Source organism: Anomaloglossus baeobatrachus, chromosome 6 (assembly GCF_048569485.1).
Source record: "Anomaloglossus baeobatrachus isolate aAnoBae1 chromosome 6, aAnoBae1.hap1, whole genome shotgun sequence".
NCBI classification, from domain to species: domain Eukaryota; kingdom Metazoa; phylum Chordata; class Amphibia; order Anura; family Aromobatidae; genus Anomaloglossus; species Anomaloglossus baeobatrachus.
Genome location: NC_134358.1, coordinates 253,665,653 through 253,687,447, shown reverse-complemented (window position 1 = coordinate 253,687,447; position 21,795 = coordinate 253,665,653). Strand labels below are relative to the sequence as shown.

The 21,795-nt window shown below is 42.4% G+C and overlaps 1 protein-coding gene across 2 annotated transcripts in view; it reads right to left on the bottom strand.

Moving 5' to 3' along the window:
- IRF4 (interferon regulatory factor 4) overlaps positions 1-21,795 on the bottom strand; it is a 110,984-nt gene that overhangs the window by 47,129 nt on the left and 42,060 nt on the right. The window contains exon 2 of one of the 2 annotated variants that reach the window (XM_075316488.1): positions 19,426-19,545. The exons of the other annotated variant lie outside the window; for it this stretch is intronic. The gene's annotated coding sequence lies outside the window, so the exon portion shown is untranslated. The remainder of the gene's footprint in view (positions 1-19,425; positions 19,546-21,795) is intronic. 2 annotated transcript variants of the gene reach the window in all.

Below are 21,795 nucleotides of genomic sequence, written 5' to 3'. Positions count from 1 at the left end.
GGTTTCAGACTGAGCCTCTGATGTGAAGGTACAAACAATGTGAACATAGCCTTACTGGCATGTACAACTAGGGACAGAGCTTTATTTTCAGGAGCTCTTCACATCTGAGGACCTTAGTTTTAGACAGTCACTTCCAGCAGTCACAGTTTAACTTGATTGGATATTTTTATCTGAGACATTTAGGAAGCAGCTTTACTGCTGGAAATCCTGAATGGTGGTTTGTTGCTTCCCACTCTAAGGCCTCCAACACACATCCGTAAAAATCACACACGTGCCACGAGACACGTATTTTCCCTGCGTGTTGCGTTTTTGAAAGTATGTGTCTCCAGTATGTGCGGGCCACGTGTGTTATCCGTGTGCTATCCGCGGTAACAGACGGAGAACCGGTAATTTGCATACTCACGTGGTCCGCGCTGCTGTTCGTGGTGCTGATCTTTGGTCTCCAGCCCTGCCAACTCCCTGCTGCTGCTGCCGGCCGCAGTGAAGTGAATATTCAATGAATATAATGAGCGGCGGTCGGCAGCAAGTGACAGCAGCGGCAGAGATAGCAGGGCTGGAGAAGGTGAGTAAAGAGTTTTTTTTTTTTCTCTGACACGTGAGTTTTCTCCGGCGCGTGTCACGGGGGACCGCATCCACACTACATCCGTGTGCTACGGGTGCGGGCCGTGTGACACCCGTGATGCCGGAGAAAACGTGGACTTGTCGAGCGTGTTTGAAAACGCACACACGTACAAATGACACGGACACACGTTCCGTGTGGTTTTACGTGTCTGTGCCTGCTACCGTAGGGTAGCATTGGTGTACGTGTCTCCGTGCCGCCGGTACGTGCAAAAACGTACCAAACACGTATCGGCGGCATGGATGTGTGTTTTAGGCCTAAAGGAGAGATGACAAGGTGGCTGCACATGTATATAAAAGTAGTTTATTAACATTTTAAAATGTTTTATAATGCCTCCAAATGACAATGAAGAGCCAGAAACTAAAATGAAGAGCCTATGGATTTGACATTAAAGGGAACCAACCAGCAGGTTTTTCACCTATAAAGTACAGGCAGTGGCATAATGGAGCTAGCATGGTGATTCAAGTCATACCTTCAGTTTAGAGATTGGATGCTTAATTGCATAAACATCCTTTATCAAAGCTTCAGAAATTACAATCTTTGTGCAGTGACTTGAGCATCAGGGTGGGGTGTAAATATCCCTCCCCTGTGTGCTGGTCTGGCCGTTATGTAAATTTCTCCCCTCTAATGCCACCATTGTAGTTATGGCCTGTGCATGCACTGTAGAATCTTGAAGTATTACAGGAACTCTTTAATAAAATGACATCGGAGTCAGCGCATGCGGTTAATGGTATCTCTGCGCTATTATTGAAGACACTGTCCTCCTGCTTCAGACTTGTCAAATGCTCATAATGTGGGTGGTGCATGCACGCTCACATCCTCTGCCCTTCGTTACAAAAGCCCACTGCCCTTGCATTCGACAAGTCAGAAGCAGGAGGACAGTGTCTTCAATAAAATGGAGCCAGAGATAGCGGTATGCGCATGCACTGACTCTGATGCTATTTTATTGAGTTCCTGTAATACTTCAAGATTTTACAGCGCACACGCCAGCCGTAACTTAAATGGCAGGAATGGAGGGGAGAAATCTATACAACTTCTAGCCAAGCACACAAGGGAGTCATATTTACACAAGACCCGACCCAGGTGGTATACATATCCATCCAAACTATTGAAATATTACAATATATATTGTGACGACATGGACTCTCATGGGTTAAAGTTTCTTAAAATTCATCCAGACAAGATGATAGATTGTTTATAGACGGGGGATAAGTCCCTCATTGTTTTTCCAAGACTCTTGTTGACTCATGTAATTGTGTTGGCCACTGAAAGCCAGACGTATTGTTTCTCCAGACTCTTCCAGTAACCATTGTATTGTAGTTGTGTATTGCTAATGTGATTACCTTAGTAGCCATTGTCTAGTCGGTGACTTGCAGACTTCAGGTATACCCTCAGTCTTTCTGTAGACATCATTTGGATGAACATTGTCCATGCAGCTTGAGATTCATCCAATGGGAGAGGCGATCTTGTCCAACCAATCAATGAGGACGCAGTGTATCCAAGTCTAAGGCTGTGGCTATAAAAGGGATTTCTTTAAGCCACCAGGTGGTTGTTGATGGATGCTGATGGATCCATTCTAAGCTCTTAGGAGCTGACTAGAGGATCAGGATATCTTATGGCTTCAATCTAGGGACTCCAGTTCTGGTTGGAGACCATATCCACAGCCTAGGGATTTCGACTCCGGCTGCCAGGATTGTAACATCATACCAGGACTACCTAAGGAGGACACTCAGGTTGGGACAGTTCAGTCACCTGTTACAGACTTTGCAGACCTCAGACAGCTTCCTAAATCTGGCATTATTCCTTTCTCGGTGGGTGCCCGCCAAAAGCGGGGTGCTGCTGGATTGGAGTAAATAGCTCTGGAACCTCTGAGGCATGGACATTCTAAATCCCTGGTGAGCCAGCGGAAGGGTGAGACTCTGTTGCCTGTTACATTTGTGTTTTGCTGGTTATGTGTTATGTGCCGTTAATTGTTTGGGGATCCAATAAAGTCTAATTATTGTGGTTCCTTCACCCTGTGTTGTCTGAGTAGTGTTACACCCACGGTTGGGGAGGCCGGCGTTCAGTTGGGATGAGCCCTGAGCCACGCTGTCTTTCTAAAGGCGGCGGGTTTTAGTGGACGAGAGCACCCACTGAGCCCCGTGTCTCCACATATATCACTCATAAACAATAAAATATAAAATTAATCATACTTAATTTCTGCTCTTTGTGATGTCAGCTCACATAAAAATTATATAAAAAGACACTAAAGTTATATGTGTACCAAAATGGTACCAATATAAAAATGAACGTTGGTCCTACAACAAAAACAAGCCATTAAAGAGCTCCATAAGTAGAAAATAAAAGAGTTATTGGTGTCTGGATCTGGGGTCATGGTGAAAATTGCACTGCTGCTCCAAAAAACAAATTTACAATACGACTTATTGACTTTGCTACTTATAATTAGTGTAGGACAAGAAAATGTACCTTCTGTTTATGGATGTAATGAACCTTATTAACAGTTTTCTCACTGCAACAAGCAAATAAACTGACAACATACTGGAATGAACTCCACCATATACACCAGATGTTGATTTTTGATTGATAGAGGTAACTACTGGCCTAAAAACTGCGCCTTCTAGTCTTCCTTTTAGGATCTTCGGGAAAAAAAGCTTGTTTCCCTTTGACTTCCATTACACTCGTTGCTCAAGTCGAGCCCGTCTGACCTGCTTGATTCGAGTAACGAGCACTAGAGCATTTTAGTTCTTGCTCATCACTATTCACACATTTAAAATAATCTCTGGAGGCAGATTCTCATGCAGACCTGTGTCTGGTCCATAGATCTTAACAACTCATTTACATATATGAAAAACTTGAATTTCTCTGGAATAGGACATTGGATCACAGATAGCAATTTTATTCAGCTTCCTATTACCTACATGCCTATGTAGACGACCTAGGAGGGTTGATCCTACTGACAGATTCCCTTTTATATGTGTCTTTGAAGGGAACCTATCACCAGGATTTTGCCTTATAACCTGAGGCCACCACCAGTAAGCCTTTATGTACAGCATTCTAGAATACTGTATATAAGGGCCCAAGCCAATCTGTTTAATGTAAAAATTCCTTTTATTATACTCACCTGCGTCGCGACCGATCCAATGGGCATCACTAGTCTTTATCCATGGCCTCCTGTCTTCTTGCGATCTGTCTTTCTTCCCTGCTCCGTGGGGATGAGGCCTCCTAGATCAACCACACAATGTCCTTCATTGCACTCCTGCACACTCACACTTCTCTCTGCCCTGCTGCGGGCAGAGAAAAGTACTGTAATATGCAAGAGCGCCGCCCCCGTGCCAGCAGCCGGTCGCTGCTCGGGCCCGGACCTTCAGGGGTGGTGGCTCGAGGGTCTCCGGACCCGGGGGTCTCACGGACACGCTGAAGAAAATGGGGGACATAGATGTACGGTCTGGGCCGTATTAAGATCGTGATGCCACCCACGGTGTGTGGTGAGGTAGGACACCACCGCTGCTGTTACGGGGCATCCGGGGAGATGTTGTACAGCAAGATGTTAACCCCTCCATGGGCAGGGATGGTGGCCCCGGGACCCGATGGCTCTGATGCAGGGTGAATGACGACCACAGGGGGTGCTGGTGTACTCACTTTTAGTAAAACACACGAGTCTCTGGTAAACCAAGGTAGTGGTGGCTGGTGCCGCGGCCAGTTGCGTTCGGGATCCCCCCCCGACTGGTGGTCTCTATCCCTTTCCTGCACCTTTTTGTGTGAATTAGACTTCCTAGCTTGAAACTCAGGAGTCCGCTCCCGGCTGGATGTGGCCTAAGGAGCCATGCCCGCAGACGCTGGCCCATGGGATCTATGGGCCTTGGCGATGACCTCTTATCCCTAATTGGTGGGCTGTTGTCTTCTTTGAGGGACTTTAAGTGGGACAGGACCTCTAGTCCTGGCCTCAATCGGTTAATTAACCAGTTGCAGTAGGTTCTGGTTCCTGGCTTCAGGGTCCGAGTATCCCCCTTTGTGCTACGGTTTCCGGGTCGGTTCCCCGTGTCGGTCCCGGCGGGCTCCTACCCTGGCCCGATCCACCTCAGTTCCACCAAGCCGTCTTCCCGTCTCCTGTTGATGGAGACCACCGTCTGCCTCCTAGCCAGTGGCACCAGTGCTCCTACCCTGGTATCTGTCAGTCAGCTTCAGGCCTAACATACAGGCCTGACCTCCACTCTACAGTGAACTCTAGACAAGACTATTTACTTTCCTGCCCCGAGCTGTCAGGACCCCTGGGTGGGCGTGTCCAAATTGCCTGGTTACGCCCACTGGCATGTCTATCTTTCCCTAAGAGGGGGAGACTAGGGTTTACTGGTTGACTGTGTGTTTTCTAGTGAGGGAAGGTGTTATGCAGGGGCCTATTTGTGACTACTTGGTTTTACCAGGGCGTCACACTCCCCCTTGGCTAAACACAGACCGTCCGCGGGCTGTCCGACCACCACCGGTTTATTTTTACTGCAAGAAAATAAAAGAATAAAAACAATTACAAGTATAATAACGTATTTACATTTCAAGAATATTTAGTTTTTCGACTTCTGGCCTCGCTTTCTGGCTGCGTTCCCAGGGGGCGGGGCTTCGGCTTTCGCGCCCTTTTCGCTGGGAAGAAGATGCTGGGCTGTAGTTTTTCGTGCCAAAATGGTGACCAAAAATGGCGACGTCTGAAAATTTGGCAACGGATCACTGCTGACTTTCCAATACAAGGCGCACTTCCACAAAGTAAGTGGATGGGTAAGTATCCTGTTCGTGACGCCAAGTTTCGGGGTGTGCCACCCCCGTGCCAGCAGCTGGTCGCTGCTCGGGCCCGGACCTTCAGAGGTGGTGGCCGGTGCCGCGGCCAGTTGCGTTCAGGATCCCCTCCCCCCCGACTGGTGGTCTCTATCCCTTTCCTGAACCTTTTTGTGTGAATTAGACTTCCTAGCTTGAAACTCAGGAGTCCGCTCCCGGCTGGATGTGGCCTAAAGAGCCATGCCCGCAGACGCCGGCCCATGGGATCTATGGGCCTTGGCGGTGACCTCTTATCCCTAATCGGTGGGCTGTTGTCTTCTATGAGGGACTTTGGGTGGGACAGGACCTCTAGTCCTGGCCTCAATCGGTTAATTAACCAGTTGCAGTAGGTTCTGGTTCCTGGCTTCAGAGTCCAAGTACCCCCCTTTGTGCTACGGTTTCTGGGTCGGTTCCCCATGTCAGTATCGGCAGGCTCCTACCCTGGCCCGGTCCACCTCGGTTCCACCGAGCCGTCTTTCCATCTCCTGTTGATGGAGACCACTGTCTGCCTCCTAGCCAGTGGCACCAGGGCTCCTACCCTGGTACCTGTCAGTCAGCTTCAGGCCTGACACACAGGCCTGACCTCCACTCCGCACTGAACTCTAGACAAGACTGTTTACTTTCCTGCCCCGATCTGTCAGGACCCCTGGGTGGGCGTGTCCCAACTGCCTGGTCAGGCCCACTGGTGTGTCTATCTTTCCCTAGGGGGGTGACTAGGGTTTACTGGTTGGCTGTGTGTTTCCTAGTGAGGGAAGGTGTTATGCAGGGGCCTATTTGTGACTACCTGGTTTTGCCAGGTCGTCACACAAGCGCTGGGAAAGGACAAATAACCGCATCCTAAAATTACCTCACTGACATTAATCTACTGACATAGATCTACCAGACCTGGTATATCTATGTCAGTAGATTAATGTCAGTGAGGTAATTTTGGGATGCGGTTATATTAGGTATTTTACCAATATGAGTTTATTATAACTTGCATTACCACTCTAATGTTTATATATAGTGACTGACTATAATATTTCAATCTGCAGTGATTTTCTATTGCATATACTCTATCATTAATGGTGTATGACCTGCTCTCCCTGCCTTCAGGTTCATTTTATCTATTTTAAATCATGTCTGTGTCTATTATGTTTTTTAATGTGCCATCAATAAAAACCTTTTTAATTATTTCATAGTTGTTATTGGGATAATTTTGTTGTATTTGTATTGGTATTTCCCAGTAGGTTACGGGTTGTGTACAACAATTTTTGGTCAAATCTTCTAATTTTGGGTTTAAAGGTCAAATAACGCGTGCACATGCGCACTACAATGCTTCAATCTGCCCTCAGCATGGCAGAGAGATTTGCTCATGCTCAAGAGTGCAATGGAGGACACTGTGTGGATGACCTAACACAGATTTCAGATGTCTGCTTTACCTTCGCTGGTTATCAAACATAGAAACATATGGGGGATCCCATGACATTTTTTTTAATTCCCTATGCACCAGGCGGTTTGGGTACTCGGCACTGAACGAAATGGCGGTGCAATCTGTGATCCGGACTTTATATTTAGCATGGCTATGATGGGTACAGAATTGTACACAGCCTAAAAGTCTGTTGATTTTCAACAAGCTTTATTTGGGTGGCAAACCTAAACAATAACATGGACTTCCATGAGAAGTCCGTCTTCGGAGTTCAGTCCCGAACACTAGGTGACCAGTACAAACCCCTGAACTTTACCATTCGGGTATGCTCATCTCTATTTGCTTTAAGATGTAGAGATAGAATATGATTAATACCTTCCAGTTTCACACCTAGACATTTCAATCACCTCAAATCAGCTACATTAGTTTCACTTATTAAGACAGAAGTTCAAAGAACATGGCCAGTAGCAAGAGATAGAGCAGTATAGGGATCTTATTGACTCATAATTACGTATATAATTGAGGATAAGGCAGTTATGGCGTTATTACTTTTTCAATGATGTCCAGAATGTAGTTTACATACAGTAGTAAATGAATGGAAATGTTATAAATTGTGCTACTCCCACTCATTTGCAGTCATCTTGGTGAGGACTGGAGCAGCACTGAGCAGTCATGGTCTGTTTTTCCAGTCATGTCCACTGTTCTTTCGACTGATCTCCCATTCAACACAATCACAGGCAAAATGGGGCGTCAATCAAATGAAAAGTAGGAATAAATGCAAGAACAGCCATGACAGCTCGGCTCACTGCCCAAATAGCCAGAAGTGAGCAGGTCTAGAGTGATCATAATATATATATATATATATATATATTTTTATATATATATATATATATATATATATATATATATATATATATATATATACGCTCATCCTGGACATTGTTAAAAGGCAATAACAAGTCCTTGACTGCTGTATCTTCACATACATTAGGTCCTCAACCTCCCTTGGGGCCCATGATTTGTGGCTCGCAGCTGTCTGCCAACTTGGTTACTATCAGGTCTGGCAAACAGTTATGAAGAGCAGGTGCCAGATGGTGGCTTTTGGAAGTATCACAGAAGAGAAGAGCAGATCTAGATGCACATATACTGGGCCTGAGGGTAATAGGCTAAAGGTTTAAGCTCGAGAAAGGATAATGCCAGTTAGTGGGTTGTTTGAGGCTAAATGTGATGGTATTCTTGCATCAGAGACTCCCTCTACACTGAGTAGGGCAAGGTAGGAATCCCTAGATGTAAAAATATTGCCTAAAATTGAGAAGGGCACCTGGTCTCAGTGTGGTTTCTGCAGGGAAGGTTTGACTTTTGTTAATATTCTAGTAATGAGGACACTACTGAGAGTATCACTACTGTGGGAGGGCGGCTAGGATGTCACTACTCGGGGGCTCAGCATGAGGCTCATGACCATCTCCCAGAGCTGAACGTGGTAGAGATGTTTCTTATTTAGGTAAGAAAAGTTTGGGACCGATGATGTTTATAAACAATACTGAGGTACAGGTTCCTTTTAAATACTTTGAACATATGTTAAGCACAACAGACATATTTTATATATTCTAAGGTTGATGGAAAGCAACTTTACACTTGTCTCTGGAGATTCACATTTTTTGTTTTTCTGTATAGAAATGCTTCACACATCACTGCTCCTGCACTGGGATTAATGGTGCATACAAAAACTACACTATGTAGTGCACAAAAACTGCCAAGTTAAAAGACAAACATCAAGACATTCCAAAAAAGATGAATAGGTAATTATATTATTTATGTATATTTTATGAAAATCAAAGCAATATTCTATACAATTTGAGTTTGGATATTATACAGGCAGGTAATGGGGGAAGGGAGGATTTAGGCAATAAACAAAATGAAAATATTATTTTTGTGAAATAAAATGGAACATATTATTATTTACCATAAAGATTTTGAGCCACTTTGTCTATTACAAAAAATCTCACGGCAAAAAATGGAAAGAAAACAAATCTGCTGCTTGCCTCACTCCCTCTTATGCAAAAACCATAATGTAACCACTCCCCGCTTCTAAAACTGGGACATGTCTAAGGAAACCTGTCACATTGTGCTTTCAGTCCCATCTGTGGACAGTATGGTAAAGCAAAACTGAGCAGACCAACAGCTAGGCTTGTTGGAAAAAATTCAGTAAAACCTGTCTTTATTCATTGAAATCCATGGCATTTGTATACAACAGTCCAGTGGGTAGTCCTACTCAGTGACTGATAACTCTCTGCATGCAGAGTCATATAGGGAAGACTGTCAATCACTGACTAGGACCAAACACTGGCCTCATGCAAACAAACACCAAGGATTTCAATGAATAAAATACAAGGTTTACTAAGTCATTTCCCACAAAAGTGTTTATCAATCTGATAAGCTTCTCCTGCTCTATAGTATTCGGCCTACAGATCTAATGCTATTTTCAACGTAACCATTTCCCTACAAGATATTTATCTGAACCACAAATAGCCTAAAAGGTGACCTCTACTGAGGGTTGATTCAGTATATATGTAGACCGGGGTTGTCCAACCTGTGGCCTGAGAGCCGATGTGGCCAAAGATGGCTGTTAATGTGGCCCAACACAAATTTCTATTGGGACAATGTGCTTAGTTGTACCAATTCCCCTATTTTTTCGACTGGTGGTCTTCTAATTTTGGCACACAGAACTGTACGAGCAGGTTAGCATCATCGCAGCGTGTGACAGCTAGGAGCGACGATCAATGATCGCAAAAACGTCAAAAAGCGTTGATCGTTGACACGTCGCTCCTTTTCATAATATCGTTGGTGGTGCATGCCGCTGGTTGTTGGTCGTTCCTGCGGCATCACACATTGCTATTTGTGACACCGCAGGAACGACGAACATCTCCGTACATGTGTCCACCGGTAATGAGGAAGGAAGGAGGTGGGTGGGATATTCCGCCTGCTCATCTCCGCCCCTCCGCTTCTATTGGATGGCTGCCGTGTGACATCGCTGTGACGCCGCATGAACGGCTCCCTTAGAAAGGAGGCGGTTCGCCTGCCACAGCGACGTCGCAGGGAAGGTAAATCCGTGTGACAGGTGTAAGCAATATTGTGCGCCATGGACAGCGATTTGCCCATAACGCACAACCGACGGGGGCGGGTACGCTCGCTAGCGATATCCATAGGGATATCGCAGCGTGTAAGGTGCCCTTTAGTGTCTTTTATATGATTTACATAGCTATTTCAGTGTTTCCTGGGTGATGTACATAGCAGTGTCAGAATATACTATGTGATGTATTTTTAGCAGTTTCAGTATATCCTATGTGATATATGCAACTGCCTAAATGTATCCTACCTGATGTATACAACAACCTCAGTGTAGCGCCTTATTTTATATTTTCTATATTAGTCATTACAATTTAGGGACCTACTTGATTATTAAAAAAAAAAAAAAAATAAAACATTCCAAATGGACTGCTGCAATATTAGGATTATTATGTGAGGACTATTTTGGTTTTGTGAAGTGGTGGAAATCACTAAAATTATTATGCCCAGACCTTTTTTGTGCTGTTCAGCTTTTGTTAGTGTTTATCCATTTAATGTGTTGCCCAAGTCAACTCTTCTGCCGATGTGGCCCAGAGATGCCAAAAGGTCGGACAAACCTTATGTGGACAATTACTTTATCCTGTAATTGTAAAAAAAACAAAGTTCTTCTAATGGAAAGTCATGTTTTTATTCTAGGACTTCAGTGACAAAAGCACAGTATCTTTGTATAATGCCTGGTTTTATTTGGTCCCAAATTTCAGAGCTTACAGTCATATGGTATCCTTTACTTTGACCCTGAAGAAGGTGAGACTGAGCAGGGAATGTGGCACTGGCAGGGAACCCGGGAGGCAAAGACTTAGGAAGTGCTTTGACACTCCCAGAGCACGTAAGCCTTATTTAGGCCTCTGGCACACTCACGTGGAAATCACGCATGTGCCGCGAGACACGTATTTTCCCTGCGTGTTGCGTGTGGTAAGTATGTGTCTCCGGTAGGTGCGGTCCACGTGTGTTCTCAGTGTGTTATCCGCGATAATACACGGAGAACCCGTAATTTGCATACTCACGTGGTCCTTGCTGCTGTTCAGGGTTCTGATCTTCAGCTCCAGCCCTGCCCACTCCCCGCTGATGCTGTTTCCGGCCGAGCGGAGGGGCGGAGATTAGAGCCCGTATCAGCACGCCCACCTCCATAACACGCTCATAACGAGCGGCGGCCGGCAGCAACTGTTTGCAGTGGAAGATTCTGCAGGGCTGGTGGAGGTGAGTATGTGTTTTTTTTATTTTAAAATAATGACATGTGTTTCTCCGGCGCGTGTCACACGGGACCACATCCACACTACATCCGTGTGGTACGGGTGCGGGCCATGTGACACCCGTGCTGCCGGAGAACACGTGGACATGTCAGCGTGTGAAACACACGGACACATGTAAGTACAGAACGGACACACGTTCCGTTCCAAAATACTTACGTGTGTCCAAACAATTATGAAATCATATGTCCATGTGTGTACGTGCCTCCGGTACGTGAGAAAACTGCCAAACATGTACCGGAGGCACGAACGTGTGACAGAGGCCTTACATAGAATCAAAACAGTGATGACATTTTCTCTCAGTTTTGGGAGAATGGATCATTTTGACAGATTCCTTTTAAGCAGCATTGGCATTATGCTGTATTTTCACCTGAAAAAATGCAATCTATACAACAGACAATTATGGCCTTACAATAAAAGATATCGCTAAGAAATTAATTGCAAAAATGGAAAACAGTATTAATTAATTAGCATTCATGACATATTTTTTACTCTACAATGCTTGCATTCGTTTTTTTTTGTTTGTTTTTTTCTTAAATAGTTGACATTCGGGTCACTAGCACCATATGCTACAACACATTACTGTATACAACAGTTACGATATAACAGTTGCTGATGTTTTAGGCACTTTCCCCACAGACATCCCCAATAACCAATACCCAAATTCCCGCCATCATTTCAGTTGTTAAAATAATTAACACAATAAAGTGATGGAAAAACATAATTAATGAAGGAAACAGACAAGATGAACACATCTTTCTGTCCGGCTGCCCTAAAAACGTACATGGTGAGTTATACTGAACCCAGCAGTGACCTATAGAACACTGAACTATAGAAAAAAGCCATGATGATACACCATGAAGATGTATGCAGAGGCTATTATCACATCGGCCCCTGCAGATTTATATATTACCAGTTCTTACTGCAAAGATTGTCTTAGTATTGCTGGTTTTTAGATATTTCATATACTTACAATATTACATATAGGCTGATGTTTTATGGATTAGAGGGATCAGTTTTGCAATTGCTCATTGATCTCTAACTGATCGCATCTGTAAAGCGCTGCAGAATTAATAGCGCTATATAGGGGAGTAAAATAAATGAAAAAATAAAAAACTGTTGGTACTAAAGATATCTATGTCATTCTATTAGTAGAAGTTGGTACAAGAGTCTTCAGCATATCACTAGTAGTTAACTCAAGATAACATCATTCATAGCTCACAGCACTATCTAATGTGACGTGAAAAGTGAAAAAGGTTGGGGGACCCCGATCTATAGACTGTGGTGGGCTGAAAACCTACAGCATGCGACAGCCTGGGTCAGGTCAACTGCAATGTACTTGGGACTTAAAATTGTACAATTTTAACTGTTAAGCAACACATAGGACAGCATTCACATGTGAATGCACAAAAAATGATATTAATAAAAATATTACAATATAACGGCCTGCATGTTTATCTACAACTAAGAAACAATGTTTGTACACTTTCATATTAACTATATTTTAGATGCTTTCCATCAATAGGCTGCATCATAAATCTTTACAGAAGTAAAAAGAGAATATTAAATCCCACCTAGTCATATATATATCTATATATACATGAGTAATGCAAAATAAAAAATCTTGACTAATATTGTATATATATATATATATATATATATATATATATATAAAATATTAGTCATGATTTTTAATACACATGTAATACACATTAATAACTCTTGACTACATATATACATATATGTGTGTAAATATATATATACATTAATAGTCGCAGTTTATTTTTTTTATCTCATCTTTATATATACAGTGTGTTTATATATTATAGATGGATTTCATATATAAAAGTAATTTTTCAGATATATAGTCACATGTCACTCTGCAAAATAGTGGAAGTTGCGAAAAAAGTTCAGGTAGGAAAATGCAATAGTATAGAGAGAGTGATCTAAGGAGGCAGTGGGGGTATATCTTACCTCTCCTCAAGAGAATCGCGTGTAAGAACGCTCACTGCAGAAAACTAAAATATTACTACTACTATGTAAAAAAGGGAACTTCCTTTTTGTGGGGAATAAATTATAAAAGGGTGTGTGATGTAGGAGGGATGTAACAGCTACATGTCTTCTGTAGTGCTATCGAGAGCCCTCCAGCGCATCTAGAGTATAAAGACATGCAAGATACACACAGGTGGGAAACCCCAGGCTCCTTCTGCTATAAACTGTAAAAGTTTCTAAAGGAAAGTTTTCTCAATCATCAAGACATATTTAAAGTTAGAAATATCTTCTGCAACACCCACAAAAAAATACAAGAAATAATTCAGTGACTAAAAGGCACAAGTAAAGGTTTACCGTAATAGAGTGCAAATAATTTGCACTGCTTTTGGTGGTAGTCTTACAGTAAATACATTCACGTTCTGTAGTCAAATAACTGTTCAAGCAGCCAGATAAATTGTTAAAAATTCTACTAAATTTGTTGCCTATTGTGGTTACAACTCTTCCAGGTGACATTACTGATTAGAACACATGTTTATATATCTATATATGTTCAAAAATATTATACAGATATGAATGAATGAATGAATGAATGAATGAATGAATGAGGCAGCATAAATATGGTATATCAGTCAGGATGTCTATATAAAAACATAACAAAGTTCTAAATTTTCTGAATATTTTGAATGCAATATGGCTTCTTAGTTAAAGTTAAAGTTCTCTAGAACTTCATGAAAAAATATTTATAGCTTGGAAATACGTCAGTCCTAAAGTTATATACTGCATCCTGCAATTCTATGTAATTGCCTTGAATATAATTGGTTCCAAAAGGGAATCTATCATCAAAAAATGTTGTCCTATCCTATAAATCCAGTTGCTATATTGAACGCGATTTTCCATGTCAATATATATATATATTTGTGTATGTAGGTGTGTATATATATATATATATATATATATATATATATATATGCACAGTCTTGCAGTTTTCACTTTTAGAGTTGGCCTCATTAAAAGCTGACACCTCCTGCTCTTCAATTTTTGGTAGTCATCACAGATAGAATTATAATTAAAATTGCTTACACAAGTGTTTAGATAGCACAGGATCTGCCACTTAGAAAAGATGACAGACACAGTTTGTTTCCCTTTGCTTGCGCAATGACCTCTCCACAGGTCACAGAGCATGCCCACAACACTCTCCCATAGAAGCCAAAGAATATCTCCAGTTTATTGAATCCTAAGTCTATGTGGCTGTTGTAAAGTAGATAATAACTCCTAGATATTGATAAGAGCAGAGGAGATGACATCAGGGCCAGTTTTAGACAAAGTATGGCCCTGGGTAAAAGGCAAAAGTTGTGCCCCATCTGCTCACATATTGCACCATCACACACAAACATTTTAGTTGTATTTACAGGAGCCGATTTAAGACCTTTAAATGAGCGTAATCAATTAAGTAAGTAAAGTCATCCAGATCTTGTGTATAAGCCTCTTCACAATGACTGACAAGGGTTAGAATGATCACTAATAGTTCATTCTGTCCCCATACAGATCATGTTATCCGCAGCACATCTCCTGTTTACACCGGGCAATGTGCTGCCTAGAACAATGGTCCTGATTCTTTAAGTCTGGCATTGTACATACCAATTTTAACAAATGAAGCCACTGCAGTAATAGTTACCCAATTCATTAAAAAACACACACCACTTAATGAATTAGGAATCTTAAAAGTCCCGGATTTTGGTGTTGAATAGTCTGGAGAGTTCGAATTTAGAAAATCAGCCTTACATAAGAACATTCATACAAGGACTGAGAAAGGTGTGACCAGGATGAATGTTTTGGTGCTCATGTTTTCAATGTTAAAAGAAAAACGGTTTGGTGCCATGTTAGCCAGTTAAAAAAATGATAAAAGATTGATTGCTATCAGAGAGAAGTAAAATAATAATCTTGTAGTTATAATATCCTTTAATGGCTAACAAAAATAAAATAAATGATGTTACAAGACAAGCTGTCGAGATTACTTGGGTCTCTCCATCAGGCATGTCATCTTACTGATAGTTATACTCTAGTTCCACCAAGTGGTGCTGCTGTAGATTAACAAATCCTAGCACACGGGTTTCTCTATGACTCAGTATATATTTTTAAGTGTTACTTCTGCTTCTGTCTCTCATCTTTCACTATAGATCAATAAATTCATGTAAAAAATAAAGACCATCTCACATAAATTTGGTCATTATTAGATGATATGTTTTTTTGAACCAACTGTAAAGTAAACTGGTGGAACTGTTCGAGATTAAGGCAATTGTACTGCATCAGGGCCTGAACGAGACAATCAATGAACCCATTTACAATTCTTTTTTGTACCTGAGGAAGCTTAAAGAATAATGTGACACAATCTGTCAAAAGATTAAAGCTTAGACAAATGTGGTATATACAAAATGACAACCTAGTAAAGTCTATCACAGAAGCGTCTTCCTCTGAGTGTCAGTATAACGGGATGTCCATAGGTAGAGCACACTCTGTGTTATGTACTGTAAATTGTGCTACATTTAGAGATGAGCAGATTGATTTGCGGAGGATTAGTTCAAGTTGAACTTCTTGAACTTTGTGGTTTTATATGAATTCAAATATTTTGAAATTTGATTCATGGTTAGCAAAAAAAATATTGCCCAGCATTTCCAACACTGTGGAAGCTTTAGAGAGTGGGATAATGTCATATTGCCAAGAAGGCCTCCCCATAATGCTCTGCAGATGTGACATCTAGAAAATTATCATACCTTTTACAGTGGTGGTCAGTACCTGAATCATCACAGATCAGCAGTCCAGTGGAGCACAGTTTGTATAAGAGAATTATTTTCAATCTCAAGAGTCGCTGGGTAAGTCTCTCTCTTCTATAGAGTGTAAGCTTTTAGGACCAGCAGGGTTCTTCTCTATCTCCTTTAGTTTCTACCCTCCTATGATCAGCGGGCTCCTTTCCCTCTCTTGTAGTGTGTAAGATCTTATGGTCAGTGAGGGCCTTTCCTTCTTCTGTAGTGTGTAAGATCTTATGATTAGTGGGGTCCTTTGCCTCTCCTGTAGTATGTAAGATCTTATGGACAGTGGACTCTTTTCCCTTTTCTGTAGTGTGTAAGATCTTCTGGTCAGTGGACTCTTTTCCCTTTCCTATAGTATGTAAGATCTTATGGTCAGTGGGGTCCTTTCCTTCTTCTGTAGTGTGTAAGATCTTATGGACAGTAGGGTCCTTTCTCTCTCTCCTTTAGATTGTACGCTTTTATGGTCAGTGGGGTCCTTTCCCTCTCTGGTAGTGTGTAAGCTGTTATGATCAGCAGCATGCTTTCTCTCTCATGTAGTGTGTAAGCCCTTGTGGCCAGAATGGTTCTGTCTCACACCAATAGAGTGTAATCTCTTACAATCAGCTCCTTTGTCTCCCCTTGTTAGTATTTTCTAGGCTTTCCAGTATTGATATTTGCCCTAATTTATTGCCACAAATCAAATTTTGGTTAGTCACCGCCTTCTGATTAGTAAACGGTATAATGCCAAGAATGTAGCTCTTACTCACTGAGACACAGGGGTGAAATCGGCTTTAGTTACTGTTTTAAAATGTCCAAAATAACCTGAAGAGTCCATCAGTAAAAATAACATTACCCCAGTCCTCTGCAGTCCAATACGTGTATGCAGCATCGGACTGGCTACCAGAGGAATCTCCAGTAATCTTTATTCAGTCATCTATTTTAAAAACTGTCGATACAGTGCACAAAAAATAGATGGATGAATTGGTGAGTTTTGGGACAAGTGCGCCACTCGAGGATATACTGTAGATGTTTTTTTGGTTTAGGTAGGGGTAGGCTAATGCTCTCCCTATTCAACTTCCCCCTACCTACCAGCGGAGTGTAAACAGCCTAATACTTGGTGCCCCCGCTCCTCGGCGGCTGTCCCTCACTGAACCTTTAATCCACAACAAACTACCACCATCACCACAACCATGTTAGTGCAATGTGCAAGTCACTAAGATGTCCAAAAAAAAGTCCTGAGGTCAATAATCATCAAAACTTAATAGTTTCTTACATATACAGGGATGTATATTATATACCCACTGGAACCATCATCACATACTCATTTAGTAGGATGTTTCAATACCAGTACATTAGGCAATCCACTGTTCATACTTCAAATTCAATAAACCTCAAAATTATGGTACATCTAGTAATACACAGCAAATACTCATCACTCGTCCCTATCCCAACGCGTTTCTCCCTCAGGGTATCTGGGGGTTCATCAGGAGATGTTCTATTTTCTCTGGCCACACAATGAATGTCTGGGTATAGCGACCGGTGAAGTCACTAGTAGCCTCCAAATTGAGGTCTTCTCATGGGTGGTGTCAGAAGCAAATAGACATTGCTTCTGACACCACCTATTTGCTGTGTATTAATAGATGTACCATAATTTTGAGGCTTATTGAATATGAAGTATGAACAGTGGATTGCCTAATGTACTGGTATTGAAACATCCTACTAAATGAGTATGTGATGATGGTTCCAGTGGGTATATAATATACATCCCTGTATATGTAAGAAACTATTAAGTTTTGATGATTATTGACCTCAGGACGTTTTTTGGAAATCTTAGTGACTTGCACACTGCACTAACACTGTTGTGGTGATGGTGGTAGTTTGTTGTGGATTAAAGGGTCAGTGAGGGACAGCTGCCGAGGAGCGGGAGCACCAAGTATTAGGGTGTTTAAACTCCGCTGGTAGGTAGGGGGAAGTTGAATAGGGAGAGCAATAGCTTACCCCTACCTAAACCAAAAAAAATCTAAAGTATATCCTCAAGTGTCGCACTTCTCCCAAAACTCACCAATTCATCCACCTTTTAGTGGCTATTTTTTGTGCTCTGTATCGACAGTTTTTAAAATAGATGACTGAATAAAGACAATTTTTAAAAAATAGGGATTAATATTTGGTTTGCTGTTTGGTTTGATCCCTAGGGATTATTTTTCTTGTTTTTTTCTGAATCTCCAGTAATGCCAGGCCTGGATTCAGTTAACTATGTTGCACTCCGGAGCTCTCACCTGCAGCCTGGACTGATCTCAGAGTTTTCAGGACTGAACCGCGAGCGCCGAGTGATTGATTCCCCGGCGATTGCGGTTCAGTTCATGACAGCTGCGGACAGGCCGGGCTGATCTTCGGAGTTCAGGTGAGAGCACCGTAGATCAGCCCAGCCTGTCTGCAACTGTCATGAACTGAACCGCAATCACCGGGGAATCAATCATTGGCGCTCATGGTTCAGTCTAGGCTGCTCAGGTGAGAGCTCCGGAATGCAGGTAACTGAATCCAGGCCTGGCATTACTGGAGATTCCTCCGGTAGCCAGTCCGATGCTGCCTGTATGTCCTGGAGAGCTTTCTCTGATGAAGCCCCCTTCAAACTTTTTAGGATATTTAGAAGAATGACTGTCTGGAGAAAAAAGGTGAGTGCTGCCATGAGCCCTGTGTGATGCCAACAGTAAAGCATCTTGAGACTATTCATGTGTGGGGTTGCATTTCATCCAAGGCAGTGGGTTCACTCCCAGTTTTGCCTATGAACACTGCCATGAATAAAGAATGGTATCTAAATATCCTCCAAGAAAAAGTTCTCCCAATGATCCAAGATAAATTTAGTTTTGAACAAAGCATTTTCCAGCTTGACGGAGACCGTCTGAGAGGTAAAAAGTGATAACTTACTAACTCGATAAACAATACATTGACATTTCGGATCCATGGTAGGGCACATATTGTCAATCCTCAAACAGTGGGTGGAGAAACAAAAACACAGAACTCTAAATACTGATTAGACCAGAATGGGTTGTCATCAGTAGACCTGAGTGAACCTGAGTTTTGATGTTTGGAGTTCGGGTTCAGAAACTGACTACCATAAAACCAAAGTTCGAGTTCAAAGTACAAGTGAGTTATGAGTGCAAACCACTCAAAAAAGCAGAGCTGTGATTGGGTATGAGTGATACTCTGCCCTGTGTGTGCTGTGTGCAGTGTTTGAACGGCTCGCACTTGGGGTAAAATCAGCGTGAGCAGATGAAGTGTGCACACACAAACAAAAATTAGAAAAATGCCACACACCCTCCCCCGGTAATGTTCTGTTTATGGCTGGCAGCATGTGGGTGGAGCCACGAACTGCCAATTACAGATTTCCATTGAGGTTTGTATCAAGTCGGGGGTCACATACCGAACTTTTTTAAGGTTCGACTGTACCTGCTGAAGGTTCGCTTATCTCTAGTACTCTTCGCTTCCAAAGGTTCGCTTATCTCTAGTAATCAGTCAGGATTTGGCTCAGAAGATGATCTCCAGAATATCAGGGTGAAGTGCAGAAGTCTTGAAAAATAAGGATCAGCATGGTAAATAATGAATCTTTGCATAAACTTTATGTATTAGGCAGTAAAAGTTTATGTAATGCTTATAATTGTGCTTCAGCAATCATAGAAACGTCTAAAAGATCCAAAAAGCACTTAAAGCTGCAAAATTTGTGAAAATCAAAAATTTGTCAGTCTCAAAACTTTTGGCCATGACCGTACACTATGCATAAATATGTCCCGGAATTTTTTTATTGTCTTGATTTGTGATTAACATAAGCTACTAGTGTTTTTTGTTTTTGCAAAGTGATGCAAGGAAGGATAGATCACCTGCAGTATGTGCTGCATTAATAGTGATGGTTATATTCCCTTTTCGGACCACATTTGCTATTTGTAAAGTCATATAATAGTTTGAAATACAGTGTTATTTCTCATAAAGGCCATAAGAGCTTATTCTAAAAAATGTCACCTGTAACAAACAGATCGCAAAAAATCTTACTCGGATGAACATCTTGTGACTTGCTTGTCAAGGTCGCAGTACCCTTGGGGTCATCATAACCCCATTTACTTGTTTGGGCTGCAACGTAGCAGCGACATCTAGGCGTTTAGGGACAAAGTCAAGATGTAGCCCAAGCCTTATAAATGAAACCTCTATTCATTCTGTATTATATCTTGATTTCCCCCCAATAAATTGAAAAATATTTAAAGACTATGTTTAATTGCTAAAAGATTTCAAAGAAAAGCTCAGGTTCAATGATCACAATATAGACAACTCATGACGGCGGCATGTGAGACATTGAGGAAGTCTGTCTGAGATTTTTTATTGCTTGGTGTAGTCGTTTTTTCTCTTTTTTGTTTTAATTTTATAAGTCACATCTGTGGTGAAGATTTCTTGTTGTCCACAGCTGGAGATTCATCTGTAAGTGTATTCATAGTGAAAACAACTATTTCTGGTGGGTATAACTGTCAGTTTTTGGAAATGTTTTATGTTTTCATATCAATGTATAACTGTCAACACAGAGGTGTAGCTAGGGGTTCAGTTCGGGGTGGGGGGCATAACACCTGAGTGGGCCACTAACCAGGTAACCATGGTAACTTCTACAGTGTTGTATCCTAATCATGGGTATAGAGGAACCTCAGCAGATGACTGGGATGTTACTTGAAATCACTATACGTAGATTAGCACTACTATTACCACCATACGGTGACCGTATAGTGGTAGATACCAATCCTGCAGAATATATAAGAAGTTACAGTGCAGGTATAGATGGTGATTTACAGCAGACATTCTTTCTGATGGAGACGTTCACTTTTCCCTTTTTTTCCATTTGGCACAGACCATCATAACAACTTCTCCCAGTCACAACTTGTCTGCGGAGATTACAACGACACATCTGACTTCTCACAGTTCTAGCATCGTCCCCATCTATACCCAACACCTCATCTTACTAATACCCCAATACAGAACTCCGGTTTCATATGTGTCCCTATTACTGATCCTCTTAGTGCTCTAGATAAGGTCCGCCACTGTGCCTCAAAGTAAAATGCCTACTTTATGCCCTCTAGATGATAAAATTGCCCGCTGAATAATATTAATATCCCATATAGGTGCCCTAGAAAACAGTGCTCATGTGGCGCCCTGGACTAGCCAGGTCGTCACAGGTACTATAACACATACACCCCCACCCCGAGACAGGCACAACAGCCAAACACAAAATCCTTGTTGCCTCCCTCCAGAGTCTGATGTCCACACCAGGTGGGGCGGAGCCAGGAGGTTGGCCCCGCCCACTGAGGAGTTCACAGGCCTGGAGGCGGGAAAAGGAAGAGAGAGCAGTTAGGGAAGTGAAGGGGAGAGGAGTGAATTGGAAGTGGAGGAGCTGGACTGGCTGTGTCTGGGTGTGTGGCCCAGGCACCGACAGCAAGGTTGGCAGACGGTGGTGGCTGTCTGCAGGAGAGGCAAATCAATGCGGAACTGTAGGACCGGGGTCGGGCGGTGGCCCGCCGGTACCGAACCGGGGAGCAAAGTGAAGTCAGCACACACAGGCAGGGCCTGCGGACCCCGAACAGGCTTGGAGCCGCCGTCAAAGGTTAAATCCGTTAGTGACCGGAACCCCAGGGGTTTCCTAGCAGCCAAGACTCGATAAAAGGCAACCGTCCGACCAGCTAAAGGAAATACAGCTACCGCCAAAGCTAGAATTCCAAGGGCCAGAGCCTGCGGGCAAAAGGGCTCCTCCGGCACATATACGCTGGGGAGCGGGTTACCGGTGGGAAG